Source organism: Heptranchias perlo, chromosome 9 (assembly GCF_035084215.1).
Source record: "Heptranchias perlo isolate sHepPer1 chromosome 9, sHepPer1.hap1, whole genome shotgun sequence".
NCBI lineage: Eukaryota > Metazoa > Chordata > Chondrichthyes > Hexanchiformes > Hexanchidae > Heptranchias > Heptranchias perlo.
This window is the reverse complement of record NC_090333.1, coordinates 45,547,431-45,562,486: the sequence shown is the minus strand read 5'-3', so window position 1 is coordinate 45,562,486 and position 15,056 is coordinate 45,547,431.

Below are 15,056 nucleotides of genomic sequence, written 5' to 3'. Positions count from 1 at the left end.
ACTTATTCTTGCTTCCAGCGCATTTAAATGAGGTGCGATCTGATGAGTGAACACTGCTGTTTCTGGATGAAATAAACAGAGCACTTAAGACGCTATAACCGGCAACTTTGAAATTGATGCTAATGTAAATAGTTAATGGTTTTAGCTTTTTGGCCATTATAAGCCACTGCCCATTTTGAACATGGATGTTTAAGTGGTGGGGTGTGTAATTCGTTACTGAATTCGCTGTCTCCCATGTACAAAATAGAGCTGAAGCCCTGCAAACACGAGTTATATGCCCGAATTCTAACAGTAAAAAAAATCTGAAGAAACATCAGTGAGACCTGCTTGAAATTTATATACAATTTGACTCCCTAATTCTACATAATTAATAGGGTTTTAAAGAAAAAGGTGGCATGGCTATTGAAGGTTTTAAATTTCTTTCTGGATCTAAACAAAAAAAGAATATTTATGGACAGCTAAAAGACAGATTGGATGAAGTAGTTAGAAAGACTGGGTAAAGTGCCACAGGACAAATAATCTTCCAACTGACCTTTTTGAAACCCTGAAGAACCAATTAGATCCTAGACCTCAGAATGTATTTGCAGAAGATTTTATCATAGTTATTCTTGCAAACACAGCAAAAGAGAGACACAGGCAGAGAACGCTAGAAATAGTACTGACTTTGATGTATAAAAAATGGGAAGGATCAGAGAGACAGCTAATTATGTGGTGGATATTTCTGTTCAACACAACTATATAATTAGAAAACCTTCCACATGTCATTAATTTAATTTATATTGCATAGAATTACATAGAATTTACAGCATAGAAACAGGTCATTCAGACTAACAGGTCTATGCCGCTGTTTATGCTCCACACGAGCCTCCTCCCAGCTATCAACATATCCTTCTATTCCTTTCTCCCTCATGTACTTATCTAGCTTTCCCTTAAATGCATCTATGCTATTCGCCTCAACTACTCCATGTGGTAGCGAGTTCCACATTCTCACCACTCTCCGAGCAAAGAAGTTTCTCCTGAATTCCTTATTGGATTTATTAGTGACTATTTTATATTTATGACCCCTAGTTTTGGACTCCCCCACAAGTGGCAACATCTACTCTATCAAACACCTTCATAATTTTAAAGACCTCTATCAAGTCACCTCTCAGTCTTCTCTTTTCTGGAGAAAAGAGCCCCAGCCTGTTCAATCTTTCCTGATAGTTGTATCCTCTCAGTTCTGGAATCATCCTTGTAAATCTTTTTTGCACTTTCTCCAGTGCCTCTATATATTTTTTTGTAATATGGAGACCAGAACTGCACAGTACTCTAAGTGTGGTCTAACCAAGGTTCTATATAAGTTTAACATAAATCCTCTGCTTTTGAATTCTATTCTTTTAGACAGTGCTTTGTTTGCACTTTTTATGGCTTTGTTAACCTGTGTTGCTACTTTTAATGATTTATTAATCTGTACTGGTAGATCCCTTTGCTCCTCTACCCAATTTACTCTTATTTTCCAAGGAGTAGCTGGCTTCCTTATTCCTCCTACCAAAATGCACCACCTCATACTTGCCTATATTGAAAATAATTTGCCATTTACATGCCCGTTCTGCAAGTTTGTTAATGTCATCTTGTAATTTATCACAGTCTTCTTCAGTATTAATTATACCCCACAATTTGGAAACACTCAAATCAACGCACAGTCTTAACCACCACCATCTGAACGTGTCTTAGAGTGCCTGGAGGACCTCTACCAGTGCTATTGAAAGGGACCATACAGGGTTTACAGGTTAGTGGCTGGATTATTGCTTCTGCCCACCAATACATTTGTAACTGTTTTTGGCGGTCTCCTATACTTGAATACCAGGACGCGGGGACGTAGGCTAACATTTAGAGCCAGGATGTGCAGGAGTGAAGTTAGGAAACGCTTCTACACGCAAAGGGTTGGAGAAGTTTGGAACGCTCTTCTGCAAATGGCAGTTCACTCCCTTCACCACCTGCTCAGCGATGCTCAGTTTGGGTTCCACCAGGACCACTCAGCTCCAGACCTCATTACAGCCTTAGTCCAAACATGGACAAAAGAGCGGAAATCCAGAGGTGAGGTGAGAGTGACTGCCCTTGACATCAAGGCAGCCTTTGACCGAGTCTGGCACCAAGGAGCCCTAGTAAAATTGAAGTCAATGGGAATCAGGGGGAAAACTCTCCAGTGGCTGGAGTCATACCTAGCATAAAGGAAGATGGTAGTGGTTGTTGCAGGCCAATCATCTCAGCCCCAGGACATTGCTGAAGGAGTTTCTCAGGGCAGTGTCCTAAGACCAACCATCTTCAGCTGCTTCATCAATGACCTTCCCTCCATCAGAAGGTCAGAAATAGGGATGTTCGCTGATGATTGCACAGTGTTCAGTTCTATTCGCAACCCCTCAGATAATGAAGCAGTCCGAGCCCGCATGCAGCAAGACCTGGACAATATCCAAGCTTGGGCTGATAAGTGGCAAGTAACATTTGCGCCAGACAAGTGCCAGGCAATGACCATCTCCAACAAGAGAGAGTCTAACCACCTCCCCTTGACATTCAACGGCATTTCCATCGCCGAATCCCCCACCATCAAAATCATAGGGGTCACCATTGACCAGAAACTTAACTGGACCAGCCATATAAATACTGTGGCTACAACAGCAGGTCAGAGGCTGGGTATTCTGCAGCAAGTGACTCACCTCCTGACTCCCCAAAGCCTTTCCACCATCTACAAGGCACAAGTCAGGAGTGCGATGGAATATTCTCCACTTGCCTGGATGAGTGCAGCTCCAACAACACTCAAGAAGCTCGACACCGTCCAGGACAAAGCAGCCCGCTTGATTGGCACCCCATCCACCACCCTAAACATTCATTCCCTTCACCACTGGCGCACTGTGACTGCAGTGTGTACCATCCACAGGATGCACTGCAGCAACTCGCCAAGGCTTCTTCGACAGCACCTCCCAAACCCGCGACATCTACCACCTAGAAGGACAAGGGCAGTAGGCACATGGGAACAACACCACCTGCGCGTTCCCCTCCAAGTCACACACCATCCTGACTTGGAAATATATCGCCGTTTCTTCATCGTCGCTGGGTCAAAATCCTGGAACTTCCTTCCTAACAGCACCGTGGGTGAACTGTCATCACACGGACTGCAGCAGTTCAAGAAGGCGGCTCACCACCACCTTCTCAAGGGCAATTAGGGATGGTCAATAAATGTTGGCCTCGCCAGCGACACCCACACCCCATGAACGAATAAAAAAAAATTGTGAATTCTAAATCTGAGATTGATAGATTTCTGTGAACCAAGGATATTAAGGGATAAGGGGCTAAGGCGGGTATATGGAGTTAGGTCACAGGTCCAGCATGATTTCTTTGAATGTTGGAACAGGCTCGAGAGGCTAAACACCATGGCCACTTGCTGCCTCCTGCCTCTTCTTCTGCAAGAAAGCGGGACATGTGTCTGGGTGATGTGCCTGTCATGGTTGAATAGCTGCCAGAGTGTGTGGCCTGTGAGTTGTGGGTGGGCCGCTTACAATAGTGGTAATGTGTAAGGGTGAGAGGAAGCATCTGATTGGAAGAATTGAATATTGATGTAGTTTGTTGGTATGTGAGTGATGGGGATGTAGTGCGTGAAGCATTGGATGCGGCTAGTGGTGCAGTTGGTAGGAGACGCCACTTAACAGTTGACCTCACTCACCTTGACCTCTTGTGTCAAAGCATTAAACTTCTTCCTACACTGTATCTATGTTCGCGGTGCTGTGCACCTGGCATTAACTTCGTCCCCCTCTGCCTCCCACTGCTTTTTGGCCATATGTCTGGAGGGCCTCTTGCCCCCCCATCACCACCACCACCCCCACACCCCCCACGCGGATATAGGATGACCCTCCTTCTGTCCACGTCTTGCCTCAAGGTCTGTAGTACATCAGCAGAGAACCTTGGTGCATGCACTCTCGCAGGCCTGGTACCAACTCAGATCGGCAGATTGGTGAGGTCTGGCATGCAGACTGGAGGATGTGGGATTTAGTAGTGTGCAACCTTTATTCAATGTTTTAACATAACTCATCAGTGTGTAAACATAGAGATGGGACCTGCATCTGTGTTTTATGTGTGCGATGTCTGATCTCCGTTCAGACTCCGTGCAGATGGCAGACTGTTATTTTTAGCAAATAACAGGTACTGGCTACCTTTAAGAGATTTGAAGAGACAGCCTCCCTTTAAGAGATTGGGGCTTCCCCTGCTGGTGAAAAGTGTGAATTGCATTGAATCGACATTGGAATTCAATGCAAATTGACGGTGAGTACTGAGGCCAGACGATGTTCTCGTCCTGCCTGCACAGGGGTCATTAGGCGCAGGTTAATAGCGGATCATGCTACCTATGCCCAATAATAGGCCCAATCGAATTTTTCCCCATATATATTTCAAGTGAAGTGCAATTTTATTTCAAAAAATTCATCGATGTTAACTGTCAGCCTTTCAACCCATGTGTCAGTTTGTCAACGTTTTACAAGAAAAATGGCTTTTTTCACTTGCATTGGAATTTGTCAATATCACCCAATCAGATCATTTGGAAGGTGGGACCAGAACTTATCAGAGCCAGATAAGTTGGAGGGCAGGAGTGGTTTTAATTGGATGTTCATTTCTCCCATTGTTTGTGGCACATAAACCCGAGACGGAAAAATTTAAAATGAACTGATGGTTTCTGAGAATCCCGGTTGTGGGTGTGTTTATTTAGTATTTGTCCCAAAGGTTATATATAACAAATAATCTGCTAAAATGCAGCTTCTAAACGCTTTTTATTTTCCTCAAAAGGAACTTTCTGGCACATACCTGACTGGTTGCAGCTGCTTTTTTGAGATGAGGCGAATATTTCCTGGTGTGAATGCATTCACTGACTTTATTTGACAATTCCGGTCACTGCACTTCTGGTGTGAGGTTGGAGTCATGAGAGGTTTTATTTAATTTTTTAAAAATTATACTGAGATGCTACAGTAAGCTCCAAAATGTTAATAACTACACTACATCAGGTGTCAAAAATCAAAATATTATGTGTCTGGGCATGCACTATAGAACATAATTCTCATACCTTTAGCAGTCACATCCCCTTTCTAAATTACCACTGCTACTAACTTTGCCTTTGGCTACTGCAATAAAAGTAATGGAATGTAGGGTATATCTGCAGCTTAGGTTATGACAGTCCCATGTACCAGTGCACTGTCAGTCTAACTCCTTGGCTTGGAAATTGGTCCGTACAACGCCCGTTTCTCAGGCACTATTCGGATTACTATGGCCCCAATATGGCGGGCAGGAAGCATGCGCACATCTCTGTCTGGAAATGCAAATAAGGGGCCTAACACCTGTTTGAGGTCCTCTCTCCAACACTGGTTTACCCTGAGGCAGTCTGCACCATCGTGGGCTGCACTCAGGAAAACCAGCACTAGGAATGGCCTGCAACAAAGTAGGTAAGTAACTTGACTGAATGTGAAGCCGGGAGGAGCATGTGGAACCTGACGTGTTTTCGGATGATGTCACCGATCCTTGGGGGACTCCAGAGGTAATGGTGGGGGAGCGGAAAGAGAAGCCACTGTAGGTGATTCTCTGGCTACAACTGGATAGATAAGAATGGAACTAGGTGAAAAGTCAAGATAACAGCAGTAATACTTCAAACGTATAAGCAAACTTTGTGCTGTTTACCTATCAACCGTATGCCTTTATCAGATAATCTAAAACTGTCACAAACAATAACAGAGAAAGCAGGCATCACTTGTACCCCTAGGCAACTCAAATAATGTAACTGAAGCTAGAAAAGCTACGTACAGAGTTCTCGTTAACCTTACTATATCAAGGCTGAAACCAAATGTTTGCTGGCTATAGAACAAGTGCCTCGGTTGGACTCTATCGAATGCCTTCTGAGCATTTAACAAAAGGGCCATTTTGGGATACTGTGGATGTGCACATTTCCTGAAGTGTCAAACACCACCTGATCACTTAATAATATGCAGAAGCATCAACGCCATTTGATGTAACTTTGACAAGTCACATTTAAAAGTAAGATGAGCCAGCAATTATCTCAGTGGATCAGGTCCTTCTGGATTTTTTTCCTGCCAGTGCTGAATTAAGAGTGCTGATTAGTTTATTAGTTTAGTGTTGATTATGATTTTGTTATGGTGATAGGGAGTTAAGTTTTCAAAGCACCTGATATAAAGTAATTCCACAAACTGCAGCCAGATGGTGCAATCCAATCTTTGCAGGCAATCATAGAATCATAGAGCAAGCAGAGGCTCTGCCCAGAAAGAAAGAAAGCAGTGGTGCCAAATTAAATTTGAGCATACATGTCAAGCTGAGGGCAGTGACCAAGCTTCCCCTGGTACCACGGTTGCAACCACAGGGAAGTCTATCGTCAATTTGTCCGACCACACCCTTCAACCAGACGAAATCGAAGTTCTCAGCCGAGGGCTCAATTTCTGCCCCACCACCAAAATGGACCCCATTAGTCTCGCGGCGGACACAGAGGAATTCATCAGGAGAATGAGGCTCCAGGAATTCTTCCACAAACCCCAAAATTCCAGCAGCGAACCCAATGAGACAATCAACGATCCGGAACAGCAGACGGAGGGATCCACGGTACTGCAACCGAAGAGGAAAGAGTCAAACTGGACTCCTCCGGAGGGTCACTGCCCTCAGCTTGACATGTATGCTCAAGCTGTCAGGAAATGCGTCAATGCCAGATTCATCAGGCGCACTCAGAAGACAGTCCAGAATGTCACCCGAGCACAACGCAACGCCATCAACGCTCTCAAGACCAACCGCAACATCGTCATCAAACCAGCGGACAAAAGAGGAGCCATAGTCGTACAGAACAGAACGGACTATTGCAAAGAAGCATACCGACAACTGGACAACCAGGAACACTACAGACGGCTACCCGCAGATCCGACCAAAGAACACACCCACCAGCTCAACAAACTGATCAAGACCTTCGATCCAGACCTTCAAAGCATCCTACGCACTCTCATCCCACGTACTCCCCGCGTGGGAGACTTCGACTGCCTCCCAAAGATACACAAAGCGAACACACCTGGACGTCCTATCGTATCAGGCAACGGAACCCTGTGTGAGAACCTCTCTGGATACATCGAGGGCATCCTGAAACCCATCGTACAGGGAACCCCCAGCTTCTGTCGCGACACTACAGACTTCCTACAAAAACTCAGTACCCACGGACCAGTTGAACCAGGAACACTTCTCACCACGATGGACGTCTCGGCACTCTACACCAGTATCCCCCACGATGACGGCATCGCTGCGACAGCATCAATACTCAACACCAACAACAGCCAATCTCCAGACGCCATCCTACAACTCATCCGCTTCATCCTGGATCACAATGTCTTCACCTTCGATAACCAGTTCTTTACCCAAACACACGGAACAGCCATGGGGACCAAATTCGCACCCCAATACGCCAACATTTTCATGCACAAGTTCGAGCAGGACCTCCAACCAACGCTATACACCAGATACATCGACGACATTTTCTTTCTATGGACCCACGGCGAAGAATCACTAAAGAGACTACACGATAACATCAAAAAGTTCCATCCCACCATCAAGTTCACCATGGACTACTCCTCAGAATCAGTTTCTTTCTTGGACACACGAATCTCCATCAAAGACGGGCACCTCAGCACCTCACTCTACCGCAAGCCCACGGACAACCTCACGATGCTCCACTTTTCCAGCTTCCACCCTAACCACGTCAAAGAGGCCATCCCCTATGGACAGGCCCTGCGAATACACAGGATCTGCTCAGACGAGGAGGAACGCGATGGACACCTACAGACGCTGAAAGACGCCCTAGTAAGAACGGGATATGACGCTCGACTCATCGATCGACAGTTCCGACGGGCCACAGTGAAAAATCGCATAGACCTCCTCAGAACACTAACACGGGACGCAACCAACATAGTACCCTTCGTCGTCCAGTACTTCCCCGGAGCGGAGAAACTACGCCATGTTCTCCGCAGCCTTCAACATGTCATCAATGACGACGAACACCTCGCTATGGCCATCCCCACACCTCCACTACTCGCCTTTAAACAGCCACCCAACCTCAAACAGACCATCGTTCGCAGCAAATTACCCAACTTTCAGGAGAACAGCGTCCACGACACCACACAACCCTGCCACGGTAACCTCTGCAAGACATGCCAGATCATCGACACAGATACCACCATCACACGAGAGGACACCACCCTCCAGGTGCATGATTCATACTCCTGTGACTCGGCCAACGTTGTCTACCTCATACGTTGCAGGAAAGGATGCCCCAGAGCATGGTACATTGGCGAGACCATGCAGACGCTGCGACAACAGATGAACGGACACCGCGCAACAATCGCCAGACAGGAGGGTTCCCTCCCAGTTGGGGAACACTTCAGCAGTCAAGGACATTCAGCCACCGACCTTCAGGTAAGCGTACTCCAAGGCGGCCTTCGAGACACTCGACAACGCAAAATCGTCGAGCAGAAATTGATAGCCAAGTTCCGCACCCATGAGGATGGCCTCAACCGGGATCATGTCACGCTACACGTTACCCCACCAGCGAACAAATGTTATCTGTTTTTAATATAACGGGTCAATTGCTGCCTTTTCCTTCCGGATGTTTCTGCCTCTCTCGCTCTGTTTTTTTAATTGGCATCTCCACATCATCTGTTTTTTTAGTTCTGGCCATTTGTATATTCGGTGGCCCTGTAGGTAACACCTATCTGTCTGAACACTTTGGTTGCCTCGGCAACGGGCAGTTGAAAAGACTATCTGTAATCACCAGGCATTGTTCTGTGATTTATAAATGCGATAGGTTCGAGGATTTCATTTCCACATTCACCTGAGGAAGGAGGAAGCCTCCGAAAGCTTGTGGATTTTAAAATAAAATTGTTGGACTATAACTTGGTGTTGTAAAATTGTTTAAAATTAAATTTGCACAGGTACAATTACTGTTTGTATTTGGTGGCTACAGTCTTTTGGCTGCATTCTCAATGAATTTATCTAGCCACTGCTATACCCAGCCCTGTTTAGTCCTTCACAGTAACACACCATTTTTTTCCAGTAATTTTCCTGTTCTCTCAATCTCGTGCACCATAGTTTTTGTTATACAACCCTTTGATGTTAAGCTCTATAGCAACAGGAAGCCATTGCCTTTGTATATTACAGTAATCTCCTCTCTCCACTACCCCCTGCTGTGATCAAAAGCCTGTGTTAAAGCCTAATGTCTTCGGCCCTAAAATTCATCTTCTCCAATGTCATTGAAGGGAAAAGACAGGATTTATGAGCAAACAGTTTAAACCAATTCTGCTATATTAGCTGTTCTGTCTTTGTTCTGTATTAGAATAATGTAACAACATATCTATATTCTTACAGCCTAAATTTTCCAATTCCACACTGGTGTGTATTGAAAATTCTCAGGCAGAGCACCCACAATTTTGATGTTGTGCAGTGGATGAGGTACTTTGACACTGGCACAAATTTAGAAAGTTTACCCCACTACCTTTTCTCACAAGATGTTGGAGTTTTGTGGCAAGGGTTAAGAATTTTTACAGCCCAAAGAAGTCCTGATTCTATGGCAGTCCTCTGCACATGCATATGATTTTGTATTGATGAAGGTTTCTGTATTGATGAAGGGGGGTTTTATCCTTGTCAGCTGAACCTACATTTAGATAGTCAGTTTAAGAATACACTTTTATACATTTCCCTTCTCACAGCTGCCTTCCTGTTGGACCAAGGTGATGTGTCATGCCAAGGCTTCTAAACACTAACTTAGACATAAGGGCAGATAACCACTGTTCCTCGGGCTTTGCAAGGGCCTGTTCCCCACTGAGTTGACAGTGGTGTCCTGTTCAAAGCATCTATTGAAGCATTGGTAGCTGCCACTCTGGAAGCCACCAATGTCCTTAGAAGTTCTTCCTGGAATCTTGATGCTGCAGTAATTTCTCGGGCTGTCACAGTCTCCAAGGTGTTCTGCAGGACATGAGAAATGTCCTACAATGTGTTGAAGATGAAGGTAGTGGACTTCTCCCACTTATTCATCATCTCAAGCTACTACTTGGAAACCATCTCCACTGCCTGCACATGACATCAATGCTCCTGAATCATTATTCTTTTGCCGAACTGGGACCCTCAGATCTTGGTCCCTGGGCTCCTCTGCTGAGGGTGGTAGATTCTCCCCCCACCCTTGAAGGAATGGCACGCTCCCACTCTACTAGTTCTCATTGACTCACTGGTGACAATCCTTCTTACTGCCAAACTAATTTCTCATGCATGGCATCTCTGCACTGATGCTTGCACTGGTAAGATGCTAGTTGGTGAGAACATGGCAGCAGCTGTGGATCTGGAAGTGCCTGGGCAGTCATCGGAGTGGCTGGCCGATCCCTTCAAGGTACCCCCTATGAAGTGAAAGATAGAAGTGCGTGTTTAGCTGTGCACAGTGACATTTGCTCTTGAAGAAATAACGAGTGAGTGTAGAGGCATGGCAATACTTTAAGTGAACATAAGAAGCTAAAACTGTATATAACGGACCTTGCCCAGCCTTTACCAACCTTCTTTTGCCAGCTTTCCTCCAATCTTGCCCTCTCCTGCAGGCTCTTCCATCCATCTGCCTATTAAATCTAATGCTTCTTCTTCCTGCGCGCTCAAGGTTTTCATTGATGGTGGTCCTCCCCCAATTTTCCTTCTGTGGTGCTGGAATCTTGATGCTGCAGTAATTTCTCGGGCTGTCACAGTCTCCAAGGTGTTCTGCAGGACATGAGAAATGTCCTACAATGTGTTGAAGATGAAGGTAGTGGACTTCTCCCACTTATTCATCATCTCAAGCTACTACTTGGAAACATTTTCCTTTTGAAGGGAGATTAGACAATTTTACCGGCCTGTGACTGTCATAGAGACTTCCCTATATGAGGTTACACATGCCATGAGGATGAGAGCTGAAGATACCTTGTCCCTTTAAAAGAAATGTCCTCGAAGACCGGCAGAAACTCTTGTGGCAGGCAAAGTGAGTTGTGAGTGCCGTCTGTAAAGAAGCTGCTTAAATGTTTGAAAAGGTTGCCTTTAGCAGAAATGAGTTCAGGTACTGACACTCAGGTATTGAGGGTGAAAAAGTATGAGATAAGGAGGTGCGTGAAGATGTATAAGTGGTAGAGGATGTGTAATGGCACCAGAACCTCGGTTTACCTTGGCCACCCATGTGAGGTCATTGAACCTTTTCCTACACTATGTGGCAGTTCTTGGTGTGCTGGAGGGTGCACTGACTGCCTCTGCCACCTCCCTCCAGACAGCTTCTGACTCTCTCTTATGGCGTCTCGTGCCCTCAGTGCTCATCAGAACACTGTTCTTTGGCCTCGCTCCTGGGCAGCACTTCTATGAATGCATTGGAAAATCTGGGGGGCCATTCCAGTTGCTGAAACCCCCAAGGCTACTGCTGGTCATGCCATCTTACTGAGAAGTGATGTTGCCCTTCAACTGCCTGCAGCACTTTAAAGGCTGCACCAGAACTTTATTTTCCTCCCTCCCAGTGGCAGTAAGCCAATGAAAGGTGATTCTCTGGCTTCAAAGCATACTGCATACCTAAATGAAAGTTCTGGGAGCAACAGAAATAGACGCCCAAAGACATTTAATTGTTCCAATAGTAAAGTTATCGGAAGAAAGGAGAAGCAACAGCAATATACAAACTGTAGCTTTTGCAGAAAATAAAACCTATGATGCTGCTGCCCGTGAATTTGAGCTGTGTAAGAAACGCAAACATTGTTGGAGGAAACAGAAGCTAGTTGACATGGCTTGATGAAAAAATCCAGAAATTAAGCATGAAACATGTTTACTTGGAAAGGCACCTGGCCCTCAAAAAAAATGGCAATGCGATGATAATTGAAGCTCTTCAGACAAAAGCACTGCAAACCGCAGAAAGGAAAAATATCTCGGATGAGGAGTTTGAAGCAAACCTAGGAGGGGTACACTGTTTAATAAGGTTTTGCCTTACAACACCATAGAGCAATCTGCTAATCCTTGCCATGGGTCTATGAAATCGAGCTGGTACATTATCAATGCTGCACCATAAAGTTGTGCAAGTATGATTTTGCCTTCAGCCAAATGGTAAAACACAACTTCAGTGATGTACCCTAGTAACATGATAGTGAATGAAAAAAGATTCTCTACCATTTGCATTAGAATGATGGGCAATGAAAACAGATGAACTGCCCTGCTGGCAGTCACAACAGATGGCAGGAAGCTGCCACTATTCCTGATACTGAGATGAAAGGCACTAATCAGAGAAAAAAAATCTACCTGGCATACATGTACTAAACACAAGAAAAGGGCTGAGAGACAGAGGATTTAATACACAAAGGGGAAGGAAAAAGAGAAAGAAAGTCTTGGTAGACTGTCTTGTAACGTGCTTGAAAGAAAAACATGAGATGAATAGATGACTAAGGTGATTGTTACACCAAACGATGGAAAGGATTTAAAGATACTAGAGAAACGAAGAACTTGTGACTAGCTAAGACAATGAAAGGCAACTCAAGGAAGAGGCAATCAGATGAATTGAAAGCCTATAAATCAGGTCTAAATTAAAACAGCAGGAGCTGGACAAACAGGGTGGGGTCTGCCAGCCACAAAAAGGGAATAGTATGCCAACACCAATAATTCCCTATTCCACTCCCACTCTGACTTCACCACTTTAATTCCCTATCCCACCCCCACTCCGACTTAACCACTATAATTCCCTATCCCACTCCCACTCTGACTTAACCACTATAATTCCCTATCCCACTCTGACTTAACCACTATAATTCCCTATCCCACCCCCACTCTGACTTCACCACTATAATTTGCTATCTCACTCCCACTCTGATTTCACCACTATAATTCCCTATCCCACTCCCACTCTGACTTCACCGCTATAATTTGCTATCCCACTCCCACTCTGATTTCACCACTATAATTCCCTATCCCACTCCCACTCTGACTTCACCACTATAATTCTCTATCCCACTCCCACTCTGATTTCACCACTATAATTCTCTATCTCACTCCCACTCTGACTTCACCACCATAATTCCCTATCCCACTCCCACTCTAACTTCACCACTTTAATTCCCTATCCCACTCTGACTTCACCACTTTAATTCCCTATCCCACTCCCACTCTGACTTCACCACTATAATTCCCTATCTCACTCCCACCCTGACTTCACCACTTTAATTCCCTATCTCACTCCCACTCTGACTTCACCACTATAATTCCCTATCCCACTCCCACTCTGACTTCACCACTATAATTCCCTATCTCACTCCCACTCTGACTTCACCACAATAATTCCCTATCCCACTCACACTCTGACTTCACCACTATAATTCCCTATCCCACTCCCACTCTGACTTCATCACTATAATTCCCTATCCCACTCCCACTCTGACTTCACCACTATAATTCCCTATCCCACTCCCACTCTGACTTCACCACTATAATTCCCTATCTCACTCCCACTCTGACTTCACCACTATAATTCCCTATCCCACTCCCAATCTGACTTCTCCCTAGTGGGAGAATTCAATTACAGAATGGCAAGTTTACCTGGTCAGTTTCCATTATAAATGTGGACAAAGAATTTATAATGGAAATATAAAAATAAGGATAGAATGTATGACTTTAAAATGGGAACTGGATTCTATCAGCCTACTCTGGGTCTGATTATCCCTCCCCTCTAACCTCACTTTGGCCTTGACTCCCCGTATGAATGCCACTGGAAATCAGCTAGTAATATATTAGAGACCACTGCTTTTCTTGATATATGTTAATGACTTGGACTTGGGTGCACAATTTCAAAATTTTCAGATGACACAAAACTTGGAAGGGTAGTGAACAGTGAGGAGGATAGTGATAGACTTCAAGAAGATATAGACAGGTTGGTGGCAGATGAAATTTAACACAGAAAAATGCGAGGTGATGCATTTCGGTAGGAAGAATGAGAAGAGGCAATATAAACTAAAGGGCACAATTCTAAAAGGGGTAAAGGAACAGAGAAATCTGGGGGTATATGTACTCAAATCGTTGAAGGTGGCAGGGCAGGTTGAGAAAGCGGTTAAAAAAGCATACGCGATGCTGGACTTTATAAATAGAGGCATAGAGTACAAAAGTAAGGAAGTCATGATGAACCTTTATAAAACAATGGTTCGGCCACAGCTGGAGTATTGTGTCCAGTTCTGGGCATCGCCTTTTAGGAAAGATGTGAAGACCTTAGAGAGGGTGCAGAAGAGATTTACTAGAATGATTCCAGGGATGAGGGACTTTAGTTACGTGAATAGACTGGAGAAGCTGGGGTTGTTCTCCTTGGAACAGAGAAAGTTGTGAGGAGATTTGATAGAGGTATTCAAAATCATGAAGGGTCTAGACAGAGTAGATATGGCGGAAGGGTCAAGAACCAGAGGACATAGATTTAAGGTGATTGGCAAAAGAACCAAAGGTGACATGAGGAAAAACTTTTTTACACAGTGAGTGGTTAGGATCTGGAATGCACTGCCTGAGGGGGTGGTGGAGGCAGATTCAATCATGGCTTTCAAAAGGGAACTGGATAAGTACTTGAATGGCAAAAATTTGCAGCGCTACAGGAATAGGGTGGGGGAGTGAGACTAACTGGATTGCTCTTACATAGAGCCTGCGCAGACTCGCTGAGCTGAATGGCCTCCTTCCATGCTGTAACCTTTCTGTGGTTCTATGATTCTCTTGTAAAAATCTTACACCTGCATACACTTTCTGTCTAAAAAAACCTTACTTTCTCCATTATTATGCTCGCTGACCTACATTGGCTCCCGGTCCAGCAACACTTCAAATTTAAAATCCTCATCCTTTCGTTAAAATCCCTCCATGGCCTCACTCCTCTCTATCGCTGTAACCTCCTCCATTCCTACACGTGCCGAAATCTCTGCTCTCCTCCAATTCTGGCTGACTGTGCATCCCCGTTTTTCATTGCTCCACCATTGGTAGTTGTGCCTTCATATGTCTAGGCCCCAAAC